The sequence below is a fragment of the Chelonoidis abingdonii genome, chromosome 1 (assembly GCF_003597395.2).
Source record: "Chelonoidis abingdonii isolate Lonesome George chromosome 1, CheloAbing_2.0, whole genome shotgun sequence".
NCBI lineage: Eukaryota > Metazoa > Chordata > Testudines > Testudinidae > Chelonoidis > Chelonoidis abingdonii.
In genome coordinates, this window is record NC_133769.1 from 240,122,121 (window position 1) to 240,139,712 (window position 17,592).

General features: G+C 40.7%; 1 protein-coding gene across 2 annotated transcripts in view; it reads left to right on the forward strand.

Moving 5' to 3' along the window:
• Positions 1–557: 557 nt before the first annotated feature.
• Positions 558–17,592, forward strand: part of NLGN4X (neuroligin 4 X-linked) — a 303,848-nt gene continuing 286,813 nt past the window's right edge. For both annotated transcript variants that reach the window (XM_075060676.1, XM_075060677.1), the window contains exon 1: positions 558–1,776. The gene's annotated coding sequence lies outside the window, so the exon portion shown is untranslated. The remainder of the gene's footprint in view (positions 1,777–17,592) is intronic.

Below are 17,592 nucleotides of genomic sequence, written 5' to 3' on the forward strand. Positions count from 1 at the left end.
TATATCTAAATAAATATCTACTGTGCTGTTGGTAAAACAGGCCGTGATTGTTATTCAGTTATATTATTCCTTCCAATCATTGTAAGTTGTGACCAGGGTCCTAGTGAGGAGCCAGCTATGGTCACTCAATTAGGGTGAACTGCAAAGAAGGGGGCAGACAATCCCCATAAAGCTAGTGAATATTCCAGTACTTAGATTTACCAAACCAGCATAAAACAGCTTCTTTATTACCTTACTGGTTACTCAGAATGCCAAACAACACAATTCCCTTAAAGTGATCCAGCCTCAGGCCTCCATTCAGGTACCCACGTCAAATATGATGAATTTTTTTGTAAATCTTATTTCATCATATAAAAGAAAAGTTTTCACCAATCCCCAAAGGATCAGACACATTCCCTCCCAGGTTAATGAATGTTTCAGATCTTACCCAAATACATGCTACAGCCAATTCTTATAAACTAAACTAAAATTGATTACAAAAACAAAAGAGAGAGAGAGTATGGTTAAAAGATCAATATTCATACAGACATGAGTTCAATCCACTGAGGTTGTAGTTGCAAAGAGTTCAGACTTCCCCTGACGAAGCTTAAGCAGATCTGAGATGATAGAATCAGGACCCAAGGATCTTTTATATAGTTTCATGTCTTTTTGACAAGTGGGAGTTCCTCAGGAAACAAAAGATAATTACCATGACTTTGAAGGAGGTCCATCAACAGTGCTTAGCTATATGAATTAACATAAGGCCATTTGCTTGTTCCTCCACCATTCACAGTACATTTCAAAGATAAATGAATAAAAGATATCGTGGGTTTACAATTCATTTAAATGATATCAGAATACAGCATAGACCAGGACTGTTGATTACATTGTTGACCCTACTCATACATATGTAAATACACAAAACCACAAACATTATCTCCCCACATATCTTTTGGGGGTTATTTATTTTGCAGGATGCTTAACTATGTTTCTAGCCATGCCTCATATAAGGTAATATTGGTAAGTTTGGTAACCACTGAAAGAGGTCCACTGCTGCCACTTTAAACACTGCTCAACATCATAGAAATCTCAGCTTTAATGGGTTAAAAAAGCATGGATTTGTTGTGTAAGATGTTGGGATAGAAAAAAGCAATGGAAGTATCGCTGTGATTTGCCTCTCTACATTTATTTCTACATGTGTCAAATGCCCACCTGTTCAATCATACAGGCACCCTTGATAATTTTGTTACAGCTGGTTTGCAGTAAGATTAGATGCTCTTTGCATTAGGTAGATGTAGATATGGTTTCTGTAGTGATGGGGCAGACTGCAGAGATCTATTGGCTGCTAGCTTTGTAAATTTCATTCAGTTTGGTCCAATAGCAGAAGGAGAGAGACTGGCACAGCCTGGACCTCTCTCCCTCTTCAATCTCTCTTTTTCTTGCAGATCAGTCTCTCTCCCTGTCTCTGTGTCTCTGCATAGGCAATCAGAGCTCTTACTGACAAACCCAACTCTCCCTCTTGCACTGATTTTGTAATGAATTTTCTTCCTGAATGTAGGTCGTTTACAACAGTAAGCGCCAGTTTCCTCCAAATCCAGCGTTGTTGTTGCTTTTTTATTTTTATTTTTTTGTGGTCATTGCATTCCTTTGGACAAGAAAATCGCATTGGATTCCAAAAAACATAGGGGAGCCTTGTTTGAATAATTCGTGTCGTCTGATATCCTGTCAGGATTCCCTGGAAGAATTTGGCTGAGTAAAAAAGGACGTCCGTGCAGCTGCAGCTGTCGCACTGTTAAGGTAGGTAAGCAGATTTAAGGTTTGTGTGTTCATGTTCATTTTTGCGGGGGCTGCAGGGAGTTCTGAGGCAGAGAGTAATCGGTTTGCTGCAGTCGTTTATGTTTTTACTTTCCCCATCATTTTTAAGGCGATACTTTTTCTGTCCTCTTCCCCATCATAGGCTATCTTCATGTCATCTGTGCAGCTACAGATCTAGAATTTGTCTTCCCCCGGACCATCATTTGTTTGGAGGCATTTTGGTGCAATCAGCAATTTGAAAAGGCTCTGGAGCTCTGTGTGAGATGTTTACAAAGTAGCTCTGCCTAACAGACAAATAAACAGAAGTGTGTGTGGGGGGGGGATATCTGCAGAGAGAAAGTGCAAAGCTACTTTCGTGCAAACGAGATCAGAAGCAGTGGAAGGAGCAGGACCGCCTGTGTGCATCGGTGGTGTGGAGGAAATTACAGAACCGGCACGTAGGGCGGGCTTGGCTTAACCTCGCGGTGTCCCCTTCCTTAAAAAAAAGGCAAAACCCACAGCTTGGCTCTTCTTCTATGGAGCGATTCACCCTCTTTTCTTCTTCAGCGGCTGGGCTCGGGTAAAATGCCTGCTTTTGTGATGCATGGGTTCTCACACGTGATGGACTGGAGCCTGGCACTCGCTAGGAAGGGTGGCTGGCTGGGTAGGCGAAGGGAGAAGCGACGGTGCAAAAAAAAAAAACCCCAAAAGAACAACTACAACAACTACAGAAACCGCGAGTGTAAAGAGAGAAATAAAGGGGGACAGAGGAAGCCTCCGGAGGAGGAAGGGGGATCGGCTTCTCTGCAAAGCTGGGGCTGGAGGGCTGGCGCGCGGCTAGGGGGCAGTGCTGGGGTTGTGTGTGGGGGTGGGGGGTGCCCCATGTGGAGCCTCTCCGCGCTCCCTGGCCCCGCGCTGCATCTTCCCCACGGGAAACTGCTGCTGCCCCAAACTCTCTGTCAAACCTGCCGCCTCCCCGCTCTCCGGGGGGAAGTTAGGCTCCCTCTCCCCTCCGCGTCCCCCGCTGCCCAGCTCCGTGCCCACGTCCCCCGGGGCCGCCCTTGCCTGCCCATCCTTCCTGCACTGCAGGGCCCCATTTTCCTGTTTCCCCCCACCCATTGCCTCTGCAGGGTGCTGTGATTGATGATCTGTCCCTCCCACAGCCATCAGCCGGGGGGCGCAGCGAGAGCAGCCGCTGAACTTCTACCTCCTCCTCCCTTCTGCCAGACCCTGCGCCAGGCGCCTTCCCCCGGGCCGCCCCCGCCCCGCGAACGCTGCTGGCGCGTGGGCTGGTGGGGGCGGGGGGAGGCTGAGCCTTGCTGGGGTCCCAGTTGCAAGAGGAGGTTTTTCTGGGGGGGGGCGGGTAGCAGAGCGATTCCCCTTCCCCTGCTCACTGCAGCCACTGTCTAGCCGTCCCTGCTGCAGACACGGTCCTTGCCCACCCCGAGACTTAATAGCCCCAAGCACACACCGCAGTGCACCCCTCCCCCCATCTGGCCCTCCCCAGGTTACACCGCCGAGCCCTCATCTAGCTGATCCTAGGTGATGGGGATGCCTCAGGCAAACATCCCCAGCTTTCCCAGCGGCCCCGCACGCGGCAGCTCAGCTCCCTCTCCGGCAACCTGCCCCGCAAGCTGCAGTGCCTGTAAGTTCCTTCCTCCTGGCCACGAGTCCCTTAGCCTTGGCTGCCCAACGTCCCCAGTGCAACCTGTCCCTCGGTCTGTGCTGCCTTTCTCTGCATCAACCTCACCCCAGCTAATTGCCAGGTGTCCAACGCCTTCTTTGACTGCAGAGAGCTCAGTTTGCCCCCTGGGAGGGGTATAAGCCAGGGCAAGCATCCTGCAGCGACCAATCAGTATCTGGGTGCTTGGGACTTCTCCTGCCACCTATTCCAGTCCAGACACAACAAGGGGACTGCGTAGAGGCTAACACCCACCACAGGGTAACAGTGCCCTTGTTTTCAGCGGATTTGGCTCAGCTGGAAGAAACTGGATCTCCTTTTCCTTGTCCTGTCTCCAGCAGACGCTCTGACTGCTGCAGGTTTCACAAGTGGTTGTTTTACCCTTTTCCTCTTTCAGGAAAGATCTCCCCATCCTGTCCTGCCCCGGTGCTGGGATACATTGAGACAAGGCTACATTTGATTTATTGTTATAATTTATTATGATTATTTTATCATTTAGAGCCAGGACAATTATTTAGAGTGAGCAAGAGAGAGGAAAATAAAGAAACCCAAGAGATAAGTTAATCATCTGTGCTGTGGGCCTACCCTTTGTTTTCATAAAAGAAACTAGTAGTAACAGAACCCTTATCTATCTCTGAAACTAAACTAATTTTATTATTAAGTAGGGAAAAATAACTTTGTGGAAATAAGCAGGTGCTGTTCTTCCAAGAAAATTCCACAAGGTGGTAGTGTGTATACTTCCTAGTGACTTTTAATTTTATTTTTGAAATTTGGTCAATTGCTTGAAATGTTTTATTTTCATGTGTTCCACCTCTGTATCTTAAAAGCCCAACTGCATGCATGTATGTTTTAAAACTACAAAATCATGTTTTATTTCAAATGGTTTAACATCCAGGAAGCATTTCCTACCTCTAGCTTCCCTCCTTTGCGCAGTCCTCAGAAGCAAGGGAACTGGTAAGGTTTTAAGGAAAAGTTTTCAAAAGGTGCAGAATCTGGGTGTGTTTGAGACAAGCAACAGCAATTTCTGTCAAAGGATGGCTAATGGAATGAAATGTGAAAGTCCCTATCTATATTATTAGATAGATCAAGTTTCCGGATTAAACTGTAACAGTCCAGTAATTCAATAAGTAGAGTCAGAGACTGATGTGGTATTACATTAGATGCTTTATTTTTAACTTTTTGAGTCCATAGGCTTTATCGGGGTGTTGATGTTTACTATAACCACAATGATGTAAACAAATGTTCATCTTTGATACTTTGTATTTAAAAAGTAAGGAAACATTTATTGATTCCATAATCATGCTTCATCAATTTTTTGGAGAAAAATATCTTTAAATCTAGGCTGTATTTTGATCCCAAATGATTAATAGCGTTAGGAGTGTCTTCCTGCAAGTAGAGGAAAGGGATATATATCTATATATCTATATCTATATCTATATCTCTCTATATATATCAATTACACACACGCACTGGAGATTTCCATTCAGCGTGTGTGTATATATATATATATATATATGTATGTACACACACACACGTAGCATGGACTTCTCTGCAAACTGAAATCATCTCAGCTTGGTGGAAGGGTGGTAATCTACATCTCATGCAATACAAATTATATTTATTCATTATAAGACTTATTATTAATATAAGAAAATAACTTTTTGTGTTACCATAGAGAGTTGATAATTACATTAATCAATTGTAATGAAGTGGATAAAAAACTCAGGTTTACACAGGTGGGGTAGTTTCATACTTAAAATTAATCCTTTTTTATTTTCTTATGAAAAATATCTGCTACATCTGTTAATATTTTTACAGAATGGTCTATACATATTACTGCTTTCAGGAGGGTTGCTGTAATTCTTTTAAGTTATGCTGCTGGAGACAGGGTTGTATACTATTATTCACAAACCTGTTCCAACTAATCATTAGATACTATGGATGTGAAAAGGTACTATGAATGTTGTGACTTACCAATAGGTCATTTATGTAAGCAAAATCTTTTGATGGTATTAGAACAGTACATTTCATGACAAGATATTTTTATGATAATTGAACCTTTAATTCTGACATACTGGTTCTTAGCAATTGAGAATTATTTTTCTTTTGTTTACAAGTCACATTTATTTTTTTCTCTTCTGCGTGCATAGATAACACACAAATGCAACTACTGTCAGCCTGTTTGTATTTGGGGTATACTAGGTATCATAACTGAAACTGGTTTTGGCATCCAAAATATATTTCTTTTATCCTGTTGTTCATCTAGGGCTTGATCCAAAGCCCATTGAAACCAGTGGGAATTTTTCCACTGATTTCAGTGGCCTTTAGATCAGGTGCATATAGTTTAATTTGTTATCTGCATGGGATTTGTAACATTTCAGAATGCTAACATTTCTAATTGAGACTGATGATTTGCCTACTATTCCTTTAAATAGTAACATTACAACACAAAGTTAAATATTACAAAATGCTAGTACGTACACTATAAACACAGACATCTTCTAAGCCTCATGCTAAGTACATAGAATATTATTTTTCCTTCTTCAACAATGCAGAGTGATCAGATGAGACAATTCTTGTTAGAAAATACACAACAATAATAAACTTCTCAATAACACTTCTAAATAATGTAGGATATTTGTATATTGGATTGGATTAAAACAGGGTAATTGATACAGTGGATAATTTACCAAAAATTCTGCATGCATAGCTTCATTGTCACAGATGCTCTTTTCAGCCTGTTTAGTTAGACTAGTGAACTTGAACAGGCCCTTTGACTCAAAGGAATAGTGATAAAGGGTTTGTCAAAGATGGCTGTCTTAATATGCAAATTCCAGCTGAAGGTTATTACAAGTCAGTTAGAAAGGAAGGAAGGAGGCAGAAGGAAGAGCTGCTTGATAGAAACTGTAAATTAAAAAAAAAATCGTATAGAAACAGTGCTTTGTTTAACATGAAAAAGTAACTGAACACTGCATAAAAGTGTGTACGTCTGCTTTTGACAGGTTCTCAATATGGCCTCCTTGGCTTTTCAAAGAAGCATGCTGTTCTTTGACAGCTGAATCACACAATGTAAGGAACAGATCCACCTGGGTGGGACAGGGAAAGCACCACTCTGTAAACAGCATAGGATTTAGTCATTCTGCTTTTTGAAGACTTGTCACAAAGCACAAATATTCAAAATCTCTTTTGTGTGACCAAAATTCATTACAAATGCACACCGAACTTTGAATCTAAAAAGAGGAAAACCTACTAAAACCAAAATATAAACATGAGGCTGGCAATGAGCCACTCAGATCATCAGGAATCTCATTTCAAAGTGCAGCTGTTCTCTGTCACAGTTCAGCTCAGGTGTGCTCAAGCAATGTTTGTAAAGCATTTATGCTCCAAGCCATTTTGATCCCTACATCTGACAGGGTTATGTACTCACCTCTATCACCTTTTAATAGTTCTATGTGTTTGGGTTAGTAGTCCCCAGATCTGAATTTCAAGAAAAAAAATGCTTGCTGGTTGAAAAGAAAAAAAGGTTTTATTGGCACTATTCCTCAAAATGACAGAAGTGGTAGGTAATAAATGTCCATTTTCCATAACCTGAAAGTGGAGTAGGGGAAAGAAAACTTAAAATGTATAGGGGAAAAATGGGTACAATTCATAGGAAATAAATATCATTTTGAAGAGAGTAGTAATAAAAAAATGAGGTCAGATCTCCTGTATAATAAATAAATGAACTTGGGGTGTATGGGGGGGGGGAATGTTTCTGGATTGTTAGATTTAAAAGAAAGTTTATATCGAACAATATTATTTAGTGACTTATTACCATAGCATGCGTGATGATCTGAACATTAATAACCTCTCCAGAAGATGTTGCTTTTCCCAGTTACATCTGTATAAGGGTTTGGCCGCTAGCATGGCTTATTCAAATGGAATATATGTGTTCACATGATGAAATGAAACCTAGCGAGAAATGTTCAGATGTACACTACTGTACTCTATCTAAAAATGAGTTGTAATAATTGAGATCACCTTGTACAACTCTTACATTCTGCTGTGTTCTGCTCACGCACTACCCTGAGTGTTAGGACATGTTTTAGCAAATGTATTCAACCAAATATAGCTTCAGTAAGTAAAAGGGTAAGACTTTCCATGCTCATCTCTCCATTGTCACTTTACGTGCACACACTGAGATTTGCAGCTTGGGGTTGATGAACCTTTTAAAAGAAAATTAATGGAACTCTTATTAGAAAAAATATTACAGAAGCTATTATACTAGACTGGTTAATTCACTCAGCAAACTTGGAGGGGGGGAAGTAGGGGAAAGAACCCATGTGCCCTAGCATTGTTAAAATGACTTTCTTAAAAGGTATCAATTTTTTTGTGAATATAATGGAACTATTTTGGGGATTTTGGTTAGAATGTACCAAGGCATATTGAAAAGTGATAGAAATATTAGGCAGAATATAGTAATTTTTATAACAACGTGATGAAGAGGGGCATATAGTAAAAAATTACTGTTTATTGGAAATGAACTGATGTCTGGTTATGTCTAATTATGAAATTATTAATCTGACAAATGTTATTCTACATTACATAGTGTGACGTAACTCATCTTTTATTTACTACTCTTCATAACAACTTTTAAATTCTTTAAATTAGTTTTATTTATAATGAAAAAGTACTTTAGTATTAATTATAAAATCAATGAAACAGGCATTTTAGTTCTTTATTAATTATAATCAATGGTATAGCAAGTACTTAACATTTGAGAGATGATTGTATTATCATAAATTGGTGGCTGTGTAGATTTCTCTAAGAGGTTCATTCAGATTTGCATTTGTTGGATATGACTGCGCAATAAGAAAAGTATGTAACTTCTTGTTCATCTTTTTTCCCTTTTGGTACAAATGGATACAGCTCTTCAATCCCAAACCCAAAGAATATACAAAGCCAGTAAATCAATCAAAACAAAGCCTTCCTGTCTCATGATTATAGATTTTGTTTAGGTCATTTTAAAATCACTCATCCCCATTGTGTCTGAGTGCTAAATCAGGGACAGGCATAAAGTGAGCATGAAGTCAGCAGGTTTGGTCAAATCATATATAGATCTTGCTCTAATGCTATTCTAGTCAATGGCCTTGCCAAATCAGGGGCTGCCAGCCATGTTGATTGTTGCCATCACGTGGCAGTTTTGTGATATAGGTGCCACACAAGGAACTGGGTTAACATCACCAAACTCACTTGCACTATTGCTTGAAGTTATATTTGGGGCCTCTGAAAATGAGAAAAGCCAATCAGGCATCGCCCTGTCTTTGTATATACCATAGCTGGAAATACCTGATAAGTACTAAAGCATAAGTTAAATGTCCCTGAACCGATTTTTCACTAATTTTTAACTCCTTTGTTCCATAAATGAACACTTGTTAATATCTGTACTATACATTAAGTTCTCCAAGACAGAGACTACTGATGTGTCTGTTGCTCAGTGCCACATACTTACTGATGATTTACAATATAATAATGATTGATACCCTAAATCAATTTGCTGCTATAAAATACAAAAGTCCTGTTTTAGAGATGCTAAAATATTACATAACTTAGAGGAAAAGCTGATAGCTACATTGTCAAATAAACAAGTTGGAATGGACACATATGTTGCTGGTTTATTTTTTATATCATTTGATACAGATATTTAGACCAAATTTTTTGTTTTCAAATAATGGTGAAACTTGCAAAGGAAAACTTGCAGATTCATTTATTTAGGAGGAGTAAAACTTATTGGCTTCAGGGCACAGCTTGTAGAGGGCAGGTGTATTCTCTACTACACTTCGGTTTTACTCTGAAATCACAGATGTTGTAGTAATTGTATATTTGAAAATTCTTTTTCTGGAAAAAATGAATAAATATCCAGTGCCTTTATTTAAATTCTTTACAGACCTATAGCCTTGTCTGTACACCTCTTTAGGGCTTAAGCATTTTGTTTTTTTTTAAGCATCGTGGGAATAAATTACAAAATGTTGCCAGGTAGCTGCATTTTACAGAGGGATAAAATTTCCTTCAGATTCTGTCATTTGATTGTGCCTTTGTTGATTTGGCTGTGGGAAGGTTTCCAGACCCACATTTCCAGTAAGCACAGCCAATATTTCATTCTTATGTATGGCCATATATGGGTGCCAGCAATGTCTCTATCCAACTAATGCACAACAAACTCCCTACTCTTTTCTTTACTGGATGTAGCATAGGCCATCAGCATAATTAAGATTAGCATTATGGGCCTGATCCAAAGCCTGGTGAACGCAATGGAAAGACTCCTGGAAAATACAGTGGACACTGAGTCAGGCCCTATAAGAGGAATATGCAGTATTTGAATGAAATATACAGGGTCCCATTTAGAGGGACATTTTGGCTGGATTTTAATCTGTGCTCATTAAAATGCTTCCAAATCCATCTTTTTAAACAGCAGAAATCTTCTGTTCTCCTGAAAAGCTCATTTATGCAAAATCAATCCCTCTTTTGGAAAGCTGTTATAAATGAACAGGAAGTGAAGGTATGGGAAGCCATAAATTCCCCTAGCCTGCAGAATACGATAATCCAAAAGCTTAAGACCATATATTATCCTCTATCTATGTTCAAGGATTTTGTTATTTGTTGCTCTAGTATGAATAATAAACATTTGTTCAGCAAGCACCAGAGCTTTGCATGATGTCTTACTGAGGTTTGTTAAAACAAAACAAAACCTGTGTGTATCCTGGAGACCCAAACCATTGATAACTGAATTGGTGATAACTGAATTGGTACCTGAACCATTGATGCAGTACTCACACTAGCTGTGGTTTTGTAGGGGCAGTTGTGCCCCACATTCATACCAGCGCTGCTTCACAATGTTGCACTGCCCTCTGGGTACCCAGTTCCAGAGTGCCTGCCTATTGGAGCAGTAGCTTGAGGGAAATTTTGAAAAACTTTCTGGAAGCCCAAACAAATTGTTGCAGAAGAGGTGAAGCCCCCATAAGAATCTGGCAATATCTGCCATATCCACTTTTATTTTTATCATAATGAAGAACAGAGAGTCTGATCTCACTCCTTGCTTAACACAGTTTCTGCTCAGCTTCTGGGACTTGAGATATCTCAGGCATCTGCAGTAAGGGCATAGTGTCAGTATTCTTGAAGAGCCAGAGAATGAGACACCAGCAGTTAGTGGATTTATTTGTTGTTTCTCTCACCCAACATCTTCAGTAAATGGCTCTGTGTAGTACTTCAAGATCATGCTAACCAGGTTGCGTGCCTCCTGTAAATCAGGTATATAACCACTGAGTGGTAAGACAGAGTTGTGCTACAGGCCTGGGATGGGCAACAGCAGCTCATTATTAATGTAATGATTATAATGTGTGCCTGTTGCAATTTGTGTCATGAATGTGAAAACAATGTTGAGGTCTCAATACAAGGTGGAGTGAGGCGGCAGTAGCACTTGTGGCAAATTATGCACGGCTGGACAGACAAGCTGTGGCACTGGAGGCTGTAAATTATATTAACACAGCCTGCAGTAGGTCTGCTGCCCAAATTAGAAATGCTCAGTGCATAGAGTTCCAAAGAGCAGGTGGAGAATTGGAGGATGGATGATGCAGATCACTGATATTGACAGAGCAAATATTAGCGATTAGCATCACTGAAAACTAGTGTCAATCTGGAGGTGACTCTTTTGGTAGATAAACACTTATTTTCATGATCATTGTGGTGATGATGATTTGTAAGGGAGGGAGTTATAGTGGACAGCATTGTGAATATATTGATGCAATGTTAATAATTAACAATTGTTATAAAATACTTTTGATTGCTTTATTGGTGGTTAAGACTTTTTTGCAGTTCTTATGCTGCTTCCCCACAATCTATATGTGTGTTGTATGATTTGGGTTAAGACATTCAAAGAGAAAATAATTATGTTTGTTCATATAGAAATCTAGCATATTTGATGTAATATTTACACAAATTTTATTTTGACAAGTTATCTATTAGAGACACAATCATGCAGGCCAACTGGCTTGTGTAACTAAGTAACAGAGTAAATTAGAAGGAAAGTAAAATTTGTATAGTACAGGAATGTAAAATTGATGTTTTGCACATAAAAAATTAATCTCCTTGGTTCTAAGTGCAGGGGTGGAACATTGTTGGAATGCAGAAGAAGGAGCTAGAGAGATAGTTCATGCCAACATGTGCCATTATCCTGCATTCACATTATTTTGGCCTGCTGGTGCAGGCATAAGTGAAAGGGCCTATTGCTGGGGCACCTGTGCCATCTTCATTTGCATCCTATGTCATCCTAAATCATTCCCTTTTGAATTGTTGGATGTGAAGTCTCATTTCCCTGTTCTCCTGAAATAGACCGATCTAAAGGAATTGTTCTCCTGCATAAATCTATCTTGTCTTTAAAAACAGTCTTGGTTTTCTTCTCTAGAAACTAAACATATGATCAGAATCCTATTGTATTTCCCTCTGCATGTCCCAAACAATATTCTCTGTTTTCTTTTCCTTGCCTCGTTAGACAGCTATTTCACCATCCTTGACCCCATGAGCTCCCCTGCTTGCTTTGGGTGTTACTAGATGTAATACTGATCACCATCATGAAACATTCAGAATTAAAGGGTTAAAAGCCATAGCAGTGACTAATTCATCTCTTGGAATATTAAAGAACATCATAAAAGTATAAATTTCTGTTTTGTTTGGAATTCCAGTGTCTTTTTGCAAGGCACTTCCGTTTTGCAACTAGAAAGGGTAAGGGTATAGCATTAGACTTTTTTCACAAATGTAAAGAAAGTGTACAGAGCTTGCGGGGGGAATGGGCAGGGAAATGGGGTGATGGAAGAGAAAATTAGGTCTATAATTAATTGTGTGTTTGCCTGATTTCAATACTTGCATTTGATGGTTAGCCAGAGACTGTACAGGATATATACTAATTCCTCTATCAATAAATGTGGTAATTATCCATCAGATTGCTCTTAATTTTCCTCAGAATGATTTTTAGTGCATAGAATAGAAAAGCAGCTAGATAAGAACAAGTTATTAAATAGGTGTCCCGATGTGGTGTAAGGTCTGACAGATACATATAACATAAATATTTGGTCCAGTGTATCCTAAGTCAGTATCCTTTTTTCACATTTATTGCATTGTGGCTTCTGTTGGTACACTGGATAGCTACCATTAAACTATGTTGAACACTTCACCGCTTGCAGAAAACAGGGGACCATGCATCCAGCCATGGAGATGGTTTGGTAAGGGAATGCTGACCTTTTTAGAGTTTGGGAGAATAAACCTAGTGGTCCCAGGCAGAAGCAGATGTTTGGGAGGAGGAATGGTGAAGCTAAAGGAGAGGGGATAGTCTATCCTCATGCATCCATGCCCACCAGTTTCACAGGAATAATGGTGGTGTTCGTTATAACCTGGAAAATGTTTCTTCCAGCTCTAAAGTCTGCAAACTCAAACCCGATTGGTACATACATAACATTGGAGTTGAGGGCCTATATATTCCAATTCTTCCTTCCTGATTTGACATGCTGCTCTGTCCGGTTTTTTGGATTCTCTGAAGAAGTTCTGGGATCTCAAGAAGATCTCTGGCATCTCCTGTTCTGGCTCTTCATCCGTAATGTCCAGCCAGGCCATGGAGCTGGCATTTTCCTCCTGTTACTAACATCACTTCAAGCTATGATGTGATTGCCTGTTCACTTGTTAGGGACTCTGACCAGGTGGTGTATTCCAGACTTGTTAAGGGGCCCAGTAGGATGGTAGTGCACCAAATTTCTCTAGTGGAAACAAAGTCAAGGGGAGAAAAGTGATCAGAGCATGGGTAGAATCTCCATCCTTAGAGGTTTTTAAGCCCTGTCTGGGATGATTTAGTTGGTGTTGTCCCTGCCAGCAGGTATATGGGATCTTGGGGAGCAATTACCACACAGGTGGGGTGCCAATTTATTTCTTTATTAAAGGAAAAAGGAAGTGGTGGGAATTTAACAATAAAATACGAAGGGATGGGGTGTATAGGGTGTTTACAATAGACAATGATGGGGGGTTCTATTGAACGAGGAGGGGAGTTCTAACAGTGGGGTACAGTAAGTGGGGTCAGCACAAATGGGAATAGAAGACAGTCAATATAGCAACTAAAATTTATATAGGAACAATCTAGATACAGTGTAAAGGAAAATCGTACCAAAAAAAATGCAAAATAAAATAGTACCTCTATTACAAAATGGTACAATCGTAGATAGAATATAAGGGTTATGGCCTTATATACAATGTAACACGAGATATATAATGCAGATACAAAGTAATAGAAAGAGTGGAGGCAACCAATGATTGTTATAGTTACAAGAGCAAGGAATAATACTGACGGTAGTTGGGAGGCTGGGATAGGCAAGAGTGACCTAAAAGAGCGGTCAGGAAAACAGAGGGTGGGGGGGAGCTGAATGATTAGAAGTGAACTGATAGAGGAGATGCGGCGGAAAGCAGCGAGAGGCCCCTGGAAGCCCTGCAAGTAAAGGACAACGGCTACAAGAGGTTTAGCACACAGAAGAGGGAGATGAGCGGAAAAAATCAGAACAAAAAGGTATACAGGGAGAAACAGCAAGGGTTGGAAAAGTTAGGTGGCAGCAAGGAGTTGTAAGAGAGAGACACGGAGAAGCACACGGGGGATGAGCGAAAAAACAGACAAAGTATACAGAGGAGAAGCAGCAAAACTTATCTATCGAAACCAACAACTAGGCAAAACAACAAATATCACAAGTCTAACAAGCACAACATAAACAAGCAACCTATAGGAGCAACAGAACCGCAAATGATAAAAAGCAGGTGAAACTGACAAGCTTGACAATCTATAGGGAGCAAACAAAGAACAAGGCAGTGAAACTACAAGCTCTATCATCTTAACAACTATCACTTGATTAAAATAACACCAACACCTAATGGTGCCCACCTTTATGTTATGGGATGTTCCAGGAGGCAGGTGGTATGTGCCCAGGCGATGGTTGGCCTGCAGCAGTGGCTAGCTGCCGCAGAGAGCGAGCGGCACAGCCTACAGGAGCGAGCTTAGCAGCAGCACAACTTATTTTTTAGCCGCACGTTGTCTGCGGCGTTTAGGGCGGTTTTAGACGACCAGTTTTGCTTGAGTCTGTTTGCTGGGTCGCAGAGCCAGCGCCTAAATCATAAAATTAAAGTATAGAGCGAGTTATCACAGACGGTATCTTACCAGCCCAAAGGAAGCAGCCAGAGGTAAAGCAGCACGATCATCAGAAGGCGTAGCTAAGTCTTACAATAATCAGGAGATCTACTCAGGCAGCATCCTTCTTCGTGGTTTTTTTTTCACAAACAGGGGTACGCTCAAAAATAACGAGAAGCGGAGAAAGGACCGCCCCAGAACCCCTGGCTGATCAGACCAGGCAGCAATGCAGGACCTTTCTGATCTTAGGTTTTATGTTTGTTTTTAAGCAAACTCAGGCAGTTTCCCTCCAGTCTTTTGATAGGCCCTCTGTCACCGGGGAGGAGGTACAGGAAAAAACGGTAGGTGAGCACAGACATGTTCTGGGCAGGTCCTGTGCAGTAGGTGACTTCACGCACATGAGGCCTATGTCATGCCCAAGATCTTAAAACACATAGGTCTTGCAGCTCTGGACATTGCCTACCTACACCAAGCCCGGTTTAATAAAGTGGTAAATGGACTGACCTTTGAACAGGGCAGTGGTCCCACTTGCCAAGTGGCCATTCCTTTTAGAAGGGCAATGGCTTTGGTAACACTTAAGGCCCTCCCTTTGAGAAGGGCAGTGGCCCTGGTAAACAACTTTACAGCCAGGGAAGGGGCAGCCACAGGAGGAGAACAAAATGGAGTATGGGGACAGCTGTAAGAAACAAAATGGAATAGGGGGATAGCTGTAACAGACAGTGTTGGCCCTGCTTTGAGCAGGGTCTTGGACTAGATGACCTCCTGAGGTCTCTTCCAGCCCTAATCTTCTATGATTCCATGGGGATGTGGTAGGAAGTGTCAGGCAATGGGATGTAATTATGGGCAAAGCCTCAGAAGTAAGTATAAGGATCTTGAATGGAAAGACATAGGGAGCCTAAGAAAGGACTGGAAACAGCGTGTGGTGTGCAAGGCAGTGGTGAAGGAAGATTATCTTAGCAACTGAATGTTGGATTTTGGTGGGAGATGAATCAGAAGAGGATGTTACAGTAGCTAAGATGAGATAGCAACATGAGTTTTGGTAATGGTAATTCCACACACAAATCAGTGGCAGCACATGACTCTTAATGCCATCATAACTCCACTGAATTTTTAGGGACCCAGTATTAGGTGCATGGTAGGTTTTATTCCTTTGAAACCATAGAGGCTATTTTCATTCTGAACAGTGATTTAGTGCCTTTTTTTTTCTTCTCAGCTAAAGCTCCTATTTAAAAAAGATCACAGAATTCCCTCACAAGTATTTCCTCTTTTATAATGAAGTAACTTCCAAATGTTTCATCACTGAAGACGTTTCTGTTTGGAAATGTTTTTCCTTGTAACTAATTTTTTTCCCTGATGAGTATAATAAATCACCTTTTGTGTTCTTTTGTTTCAGTTATTTGAAATCTGACAAAATGAGCTGTAGAACAAAACAACTGAGGAAAATGGGAAATATATGCAGTGTATGTTCTGCAGAAATTTGCTTTTATTATGTAAGAGCAGGTTTATTAGAACTATGTGGGTTTTGATGGTTCTGCCATTGGTACAGAAAAATGAGAAAATAAAACCTAGAGTAAACTAAATGTACCTTGAGCCCACTCATACACCACTCATAGCTGTTAATTTAATAGCTAATGAGGAGTTCATGCAGGGATTGCTGCATCATAGCTCTCAAACAAGCCTTTTGCATTATTTCTCATTTAGGAGCCTGCTTTTTTTTTCTATTGCTTTTCTAAACAATGTAGAATTGATGCACATCCTCCAAACCAAAAGTGTCTGCTTTAAAACACAGGAGATTGGTTTTGTGAGTGGAGGTAGGGGTGCTGGAACAATTTTTATGGTATGTCCCTCGGCCTGCGCCACTTCCAGCAGCTCCCATTGGCCTGGAGCAGCGAACCGCAGCTTCTGGGAGCTGTGACTGGTTGAACCTGCGGATGCAGCAGGTAAACACACTGGTCCAGCCCGCCAGGGGCTTTCCCTGCACAAGTGGCAGAACAAGTTTGGGAACTACTGCCTTAATAAATGAATTTGCCCTATACATATGATTGCACATAATGTAAACTATACATCATTTTCCAAACAGCTGTGGCATTCTACATGTAAAGTTGTATAATTAAAAGATAATGGGCCTGACTCAGATTGCACTACACTAGTTTTACACCAGTAGGAATCCAGTGGAGTTACATCTGATATGTGTAATGTATATAGGGCTAAGAGAGAACATTTCGGCCCTATAAATCTCCCTCTAGCTATTTGTGCTCTTCCTTTGTAATGAGTAAGTCACAATGTAATATCTTCTTTTGTCAGATGTAAACCTCTTCTGTTTTTAGCTAAGGAAAATGTCTTGTAGTCTATGCATTAAAATTGCTTACTAACCAGATGTTTGTCCCAGTGCGAGTGAAATGGTCTCTCACAAATTCCTGTAACTGCATTAACCTTCTTGACAGAGTGATTCTAGGAAGTTAAGGTAAAGATACAAGTAAATGGCAAGAAGGGGTGGAAATCTGATTCTTGAAGCATGAGACCCATTTTAATGCAGATCATGGTGAAACAGGCTTAGAATTCGGCAATAAAACAAATCAAATTAGTTTTCCAAGGTATACATTCTCTTTAAACTTATTTTCTTCATGGTTAATCCTTATTAAATACTAGCACTTTTTCTTCTGTTTATAACTTTTTCCATTTTAAATTCTTATTCTAAATCAGGGATCAGCAACCTTGGGCCCACAGACCACCAGGATAAGCACCTTGGTGGACTGGGCCGGTTTTTTACCTCCTGCGTCCGCAGGTTCGGCTGATCGCAGCTTTCAGTGGCTGTGGTTCACCGCTCCAGGCCAATGGGGGCTGTGGGAAGTGGCGTGCAGCACATCTCTCAGCCTGCGCCTCTTCCCACAGCCCCATTGGCCTGGGACGGCGAACTGCAGCTGGTCGGAGCCACGATCGGGCGAACCTG